This window comes from Petaurus breviceps, unplaced genomic scaffold (assembly GCF_028583685.1).
Source record: "Petaurus breviceps papuanus isolate PSGF00001 unplaced genomic scaffold, PetGlider_PUasm1.0 582, whole genome shotgun sequence".
Classification (NCBI taxonomy): domain Eukaryota; kingdom Metazoa; phylum Chordata; class Mammalia; order Diprotodontia; family Petauridae; genus Petaurus; species Petaurus breviceps.
Genome location: NW_027186390.1, coordinates 6,977,176 through 6,985,055, shown reverse-complemented (window position 1 = coordinate 6,985,055; position 7,880 = coordinate 6,977,176). Strand labels below are relative to the sequence as shown.

General features: G+C 39.9%; 1 long non-coding RNA gene across 1 annotated transcript in view; it reads left to right on the top strand.

Annotated features, from left to right (window-relative positions):
* Positions 1-1,788: 1,788 nt before the first annotated feature.
* LOC138173522 (uncharacterized) overlaps positions 1,789-7,880 on the top strand; it is a 117,025-nt gene continuing 110,933 nt past the window's right edge. The window contains exon 1 of the long non-coding RNA XR_011171425.1: positions 1,789-1,862. This is a non-coding gene — a long non-coding RNA (uncharacterized lncRNA). The remainder of the gene's footprint in view (positions 1,863-7,880) is intronic.

The following is a 7,880-nucleotide window of genomic DNA, read 5'->3' as shown; positions in this document are numbered from 1 at the left end:
AGAGACTGGAAACAGGGAATATGACCAAGTATATTAAAATAGTCTAAATTAGAGATAATGGGGGCCTCACCTAGGAATGGCAAGGAAGGAATGGACATGAAAGAAAGTATAGAGATTAAACTTTGCAGTCGATCAGGTGTAGAGACTGACTTATAGGGAAAAATAAAATATCGTCTTGATTTTGAATGACTGGATTAATGGTGATTTCAACCTCATTAATGTCTCTGAAGACCCAGAGATCATCCAGCGAGTAAGGACTAGGACAGTGAAGGACCTTGAGATGAGCCAAAGCAGAGTTGTTTGAAGGAACTAGTCTTAAGAAGAGAAGGTTTTCAGCAAGTTAGGCAGTGAAAAGAAAAGAGGCAGGACTATAACTCAAGGTCACGTAGGGCGAAGAGAAAACCTTGCCTTAGGAAAGGGAAATGAGTATATGGATGGGAGGGTGGTGGTGGTAAAGCAGAGTGAAAATTCATAAGAGGCACAGGGAAGATGGTTAATGAATCAAGACCCAGGGGAGCTGAGCATGTGGTAGTGTAGGGACAGAGTTTCGAGGGTATAGGTGGAAGGGTCATTGTTGGACCAGAGAACCATATGTTGATACATAGAGAGATAGGTGGATAGATAAAGCATTTATTGAGAATTTACTATGTGTGTTCAGTGTGGAGGATACATTTGCAAGTAAGCAAGACAGTATTGTCCTCACGTGACTTACGTTGCAGTAGATAGGGGAAAACAACACATAAAGGGAAACTGGGGTCAGGATGGAGAAGCATCGTATGGGGATGGCCAGTAAGGAAGGCAGAGATCAAGACAATGTAAGGCAGAATCTGGGAAGGCTCCAGGATTGAAGTCTGAGGTTCAAGTGGGGAAGTGGGGCAGATGCTGGCCTAAGTGGAGAAAGTCTGGTATGGAAACGGTGAGGAGTGAAGTGAGATTTAATGGGTAAGGACATAGTTCTGAGATGGAGAGAAAAGGAACTTAAAGGAGCTATTTAAGCAATTTTACCTCCTCTTCAGAGCCCCGGAATGATCACAACTCAGGAGAACACACAGAGCCTTGTGATGGTGGAGCAACCTGGCGCAGGGGACTCAAGAAAATACTTCTTGGGTGCTGCGCTTCTTTTCTGGCTTCCATGGTGGAACTGGAATAATTCCAGAAACCTTATGTGTGTGTGTGTGGGGGGGCGTGGTAGTGTGTAAAAACCTAGCTTGCATGATAACAAAGAGAAAAAGACATGATTAAGATCATGCACCTGATAGCAAGACAGGAAATAGCTGAAAATTAGGGGGAAGAAACACAACATCCTGGAAACTAAAACCAACACCCAATGATTCCCTGTCTGCTCAACCCATTCAACTTTCAGAAAAGATCCCCAGAAACTCTTAGTTTCTGCAATGTGTTCATGTGGAGCTGATTCACGTAGGTAATTTGTGAACCAAAAACTTGGCAGCAAAACCTTTGTTTGCTTTTGTTTCAAGTGATGGGGAACCAAACTTGTTTATGTGATCTGTTTGCTGTTAGGCATGGTATTGTGAGGACTGGAAGGATTGCAGACTGGGAATGTGAATATTGAATATACTGATAGAAACTTGCTATAATTTTTCCTGCCATTCTGATCAAAACCTTTGTATAGTTTGTCCTTCCATGAAATATGTACAAGTAGGGAAAGAATAGGGGTGGGAAGTGGTATGAGAGAATTCAAGCTATGAGATATGATTGGAGGATGAAGACACACCTAAATTAGCATAAGAATCCAATCTATTCCAAAGGGGCAGAGCCAAGGGCTAAGTGACAGCCTGACAGTCTGGAGAGGCACAGAGAGCTTGGCAGAGATACCCCAGAGCATCTTCAGGAGTTAAGTGGTGAGTATTACATTGATGTTGGATGGCTTTCATCTTTTTAGTAAAGTCAGAAGTGAGGTACAATGACATCACAGGGCTTTTGTCTCTGAGCCTCTTCCACTTTCAAGCTTTTAGGATTTGGCTCATTGATACCTTCTCTTATTTTGATCTGAGTTTCTTGCCACCCAGATATGCTTGTGGGAGAGGAAAAAAGGATTTTCCCTTCTGACCTACCATGCTCCCTAAAAATATCACTTAATACTTGCTTGTTCCAAGCCCTTAAAAAACAACAAAAGCAGTACAAAGGTCTACGTTATTAAAAATGACCAAAAGAAAACTTACAGAAGTCTTAACAATTAATCCTGGTCCTACTTACAAATGTGCATGGAACTAGGATTTAATCTTTTTGTATTTCCCCTCTTTTGCTTAAATGAACTCTTCAAGGTCTGGCCCTTGGCGTCAGCCTGGCCCAATCCTGTCTGGGCTAGCTGTTAGATTAAGCTTTAGGTTTCTGTCTGATGGATTTGGTTTGGCAAGGCTGCTAGGTACCTCAGACCTCTGAGAATTGGCTTTCCCAGTTCTTAGTTCCAGGAATGGAACACAGCCTGGGGCAGGCACACTCCTCTGTCATGACCTACCAATTCCCTTCCTCATCCCCAACAAGTCCTTCCTTGGACTTGGGACCAACAAAGATTTTTCTTTTGTACTTCTGGCTTTCATGTACCAACTGAAAGTCAGGTCTTTTACCATCCAGATCTCAGTAGTGCCTGTCTGTCCCTGAAATGTCATTCACTTCTGCTCTCTCCCTTTATCTTTCTCAGTTTGACTTTGCCTTCCTTTTGTGGCTGGCTATCCTAAAGTCAAGTTCACTAACCAGAGCTGGCTCTGCCTTTTAGTTGAAATATTGGCTATGTCACCTTTTATGCTTGGGCCCTCTTTTCTCTGGGAACCACATGGTTTAGGACCATGGACTCAGTCATCCATTATTCTCTTTCTTGATTTTTAAGCCAAAATATTACCACCAGCATCATGGATGATGATGATGGAAACCCTAGGTCCAGGACTCACTTCTTTTTTTGTTGTTGTTCAAACCTGGGCCCCACTGGATCCCAGCTCACTGCCAAAATAGAAATAACAGATATACCCTGGAACCAATGAACAATTTACACCCATCTCTGGCCCATTCACTTGCTCACCGCAGCTTCCTGTACTCAGGTTAATGAATCATCACTCACATCCCCTCCCCAGGGAAGGGCTTCCCTAGAATCTCCATTCAGTACAGATTCAAAACAGAAAATAAAAAGCTTCACACAAGCAATAAACAAGGGCAGAATATTTCCTCATTAATATAGGCAGGGTTGTGGCACCTCCCTCACAAGGTCATCTCTTAAGAGTGTATGGAGGTGGCTAGGTGGTGCAGTGAATAGAGCACTGGCTCTGGAGTCAGGAGGACCTGAGTTCAAATCCAGCCTCAGACACTTAACACTTACTAGCCCTGTGACCTTGGGCAAGTTACTTAACCCCAATTGCCCTGCCTTCCCCCCTCCAGAAAATAAGACAAAACAAAAAGTATATGGGGCCAGGTGGGGGTTAGAGGCTTTAGAAAAGAAGAGAAGGTTTGAAATTAGCTACTGGAGAATTCCACATGTCCTTGAACCTGCCAAAGCTGATACTTCATGAGCATAGTTTTTGCTAGCCAGGGGTCTCACTTCCACTCCACGATGAAGCATTACAATAGAACATAAATGGAGATAATAGCACAACATTTAAAATAATATTTTATTTAAGTATAAGGGAGACATGTCAATCCACCCTAGATTTTTCATGGCATAGCATACTTAGGTTATATATATGGGAAATATATTTGAAAAAACCCCATCCAGTTCACACTCTACTCACAGTCAGACCAAATAAACAATCATAATTACATTAATAATGCATTAAGTATATGATTGTGATGGAATATTACTGTGCTGTAAGGAATGATAAGCTTAATGGTCTTAGAAAAACATGGAAAGACTTGCATGAAATAATGAAGAGCTAAGTGAGCAGAACCAAGAAAACATTGTATTCAGTAACAGCAATATTGTTTTAAGAATGACTTTGAGTGAATAAGTTATTTTGACTATTACAAGCACCTAAATTAACTCTAAAGGGCATATGAAGGAAGACAGTATCTGCATACAGAGAAAGAACTGATAAATAGAAAATTTTTATATATAAGTATACACATGTATATATATACATGTGTATATATACATATGTACATACATATATACATATACATGTACCTATAGCTATCTATCTACCTATTTGTGTCAAATGGTAGCCATCTCTTCGGTGGGGGGGAAGGAAGAAAAAAAGGAAAAAAGAGAAATTTACACAATAAATTTATTACATATTTAAAAAGGAATAGCAAGTCGTATATAATAGTTTTGCAGTTTCATGTGCAATCATCTTTTTTATTATGCTATTATAGAAATGCTTGTTTTATTTCATAAATGAAAAATAATGTTAATTTTAAAACAATCTACTAAATAAAACCATACTATCAAAATAAAACTAACAGAAACACCCATGCCAATAAATTCATTCCTAACCCACCATAAACAAATGAGAAACAATGTCCACCAGTGGGGCAAATGAAACAAATCTCCAGAGGGAGGAATATCACACTCTGAAGACAGTGGGTGTGTGATAGGAGCAAAAGCCTAACTCCTGCTCATGCGCAAATTAGTCTAGTTTTTCCTTAAAAGGCATTAAGATCATCTTCCAGATTCTTTTTGGCTCAGGGACTAAACACTCAGGCTGTTGACATCCCTTCCTGGTCATCTGAGTACAGAGCAGCTATGAGGAGCTGTTGGAACTCTCTGATGCTTGGTTGGTATATCACGATGGGCAGCTCATGCAAGGATGCTTCACTCAGCTGAATCATCTTGAAGTATCCTCAATGCCTGTTCTCGTTGAATATCCTTCTGCTATGGCTAAACAAATCTTTCTTTTGTTAACTGTTGAATGACCTACCAGGGTCTCATTTAGCTCCAACACAGAACAATAACTACTAGAGGACTGACTGGAGTCAGGCTCAGTGAAGAACAGAAGGCTAGCTTATGTTAGCCATGTCCCTCTCTGGATGCTACCCCATGCCACCAGGGAGGCTAGCATGAAGTCAGCCCGGAGCTGCTGCTGAAGCAACTGTCCATCAAATTCTTTCTCTCCTCAGCAGTCGTTTGCTGAGGCTCTACCTCCTCAGCAGTCCTCCACAGCAAACTGACATTTGCTTTAGTTCTCTCTGCTGCTGCGATCATAACTCTACCTCTGTAGCTGATGCTCCAACCCATGCAAAGTTCAGATTTTTCCATTTTGAAATAGTTACTAGCTCAGGCTTCTTTGAAGGTGCAACAGATAGAGCATTAGGCTGGGAGGCAGGATAGACTTTAGATCAAATCTCTTCTCAGATACTTAGTAGCTGTATGGACAAGTCACTTAACCTCCGTTTGCCTTGGTTTTCTAACCTGCAAAATGGGGACAATAATGATATCGTATTTGATGTGTTGTGAGGATCAAATGAGTTAGCATTTATAAAATATTTGACACATAATAGTGGGTGCTTAATAAATCCTTGTTTCCTTCCCTCCTTTGATTTGCTTTTTTCCCATTGTATCTGAGTCAGGTACTTTTTTTCTCTTTTAACTTTAAACAAACCAGGCTGCATGCCTGGGGACCATTTGAAATGTTCTTTTAGACTTAGCTGTTTTGGTGTCAACAGAGCCATGGAGCTGTGGTTACGTATTTTACCACTGTACCCCTGGGCACCAAAAGGAGATGCTTAGACAAAAACAAGGCATCTTTTCCACCATCCTTAGTTTCTTTTATTTTTTCATTTTTGTTCCTCTTAACCCAGCTCTTACTCCCAGATGGGTTAAGATGAGTGCTTTATGAACCTTCTTACCTTTGCCATCTTATGAGAAATGACCCTCTTTATCAGGTCTATACCTCCTGCTCCTCTCTCCAATCTTGGAGATGAGCCCATTCACTCTTCTTGGTGTGCAACTTTTCATTCTTATCTTGTCCTCCTCAGTAACTAGTCCTTGGGTGAGTAAATGTTTCTTTAAGTCTTAGAGAGGGCTAGTAAAAGAAGCACAACTTGGTTGTCTCTGCTAGCATTTCTACTGGCACGATAAAACCCTTCATCCCATTCATATGCCTCTATTCTCCTTGTGGGGGGCAGCTAGGTGGCATTTTGAGTGGAGTAGAGTTAGAGTCAGGAAGACTTGAGTGTAAATCCAGCCCCAGACACTATCTGGGCAACTTAACCTCTCTCAGCCTCAATTTTTCTCATCTGTAAAATGGGGATAATAATAGCACCTACTACACAGGGATGTTGTCAGAATCAAATAAGATAACATATTTATAACACTTTGCAAACATATTGCTATTTAAGTGTTAGTTATTATTATTATTAGCTCTATCACATGGCAAGAAAGGGGAAAGGACATAGAGGCTAGAAAGATGAATCTACAGTGCATGTCTTAATTTTCTTTTTTTTTTTTGTTGTGCTTTTTGGAGGGCAATTGGGGTTGTGACTTGCCCAAGGTCACACAGCTAGTTTTTGTGTTAAGTGTCTGAGGCTGGATTTGAACTCAGGTCCTCCTGATTCCAGGGCCGGTGCTCTAATCACTGGGCCACCTAGCTGCCCCATGTCTTCATTTTCTTGCCAATCATTCAAAATTTAACCTCTTGCAATCTGGGTTTCACCAATATGTTCTCTGAAAGGTAACCAATGACCATCTTATCTTCAGATTTAACGGCCTTTCCTTAGTTCTTATATCCCTTTATATCTGTAGCATTTAACATCATTGACCACTCATTCCTCCTTCTTTTTTTAACTGAAAATTCATACTTTATACTAACTCCCCTCATTACTACCTAATACCACACATTTAGAGGCCCATTCTGGCTTATTGTCTCATGTTATCTGAAAATTGCTGAAGTATTTGTGTAAAATAGTTTATTTGTCAGAATATTTGGAAAAAGTAACATAACAATTGGAAGCATAATTCCATATGGGGAACTCTGCAGTCACTGTAGTGATATGAAAGAAACCAAAACAGAATACCAAAAAGTAAACAACACCCTGCTTTTAGTCTGCTATACAGAAATCCACAGATAGGTCACCAAATTGTACTATGGTATTTCTCTTCTAAAAAGAAACAGGATAAAACATGAAGTCTAAAAACAAAAGATAAAGATTTTACAAAAATTGTTATTTCAACCTATGAGCAATTTTGCCAGAATGTTGGTGCCCACATTAAAAAACCAAAGAACTTGTATAATCATTAAAAAAAGAAAAAACAAACCCTTGAAATCCAGGCCTGAACCAAAATGGTCTATTTTTCCAAATTAACCATAGGTTGTATTGGTAAGGGAAGGACTCAGATTATTTTAAAATATGCATATCTGGAGTTCCTGGAACAATGTGATAACAAAAATAAAGATTTCCTATAAAGTTCAGACTGGCACCATGAAGAATTATTGGTGAACAGAGATGAATTTTCCAAGTTAAATTTAGGTATTCCCTTGAGGTGGCCATTTGCACGGAATTCTCTGTGTGTGTGTATATAAGGCTTCAGACTTACAAGACTGCTTATCATAGAAATATTATTGGTTTCCAAATACATAAAATGGGGTGGGGAACCTGAAGCCTAGAGGCCCACATGTGGCCTTTTGACTGAATCCAAACTTCACAGAACAAATTCCCTTAATAAAAGGATTTGTTCTGTAAAACTTGGACTCAGTTAAAAGGCCACCCATGAGAACCTAGAGGGCTATATGTGGTCTCATGGTTGAAGGTTCCTCACCCCTTATCTAAAACATACACACTCCATGCACACAGTCATACACACACAGAGTGTGGTATGTATATCTCTATCTATGTGCATATACAAACATGTATCTATCTATCATCTACCTATCTATCTATCTGTCTATCATCTATCTATCTATCTATCTATCTATCTATCTATCTATCTATCTATC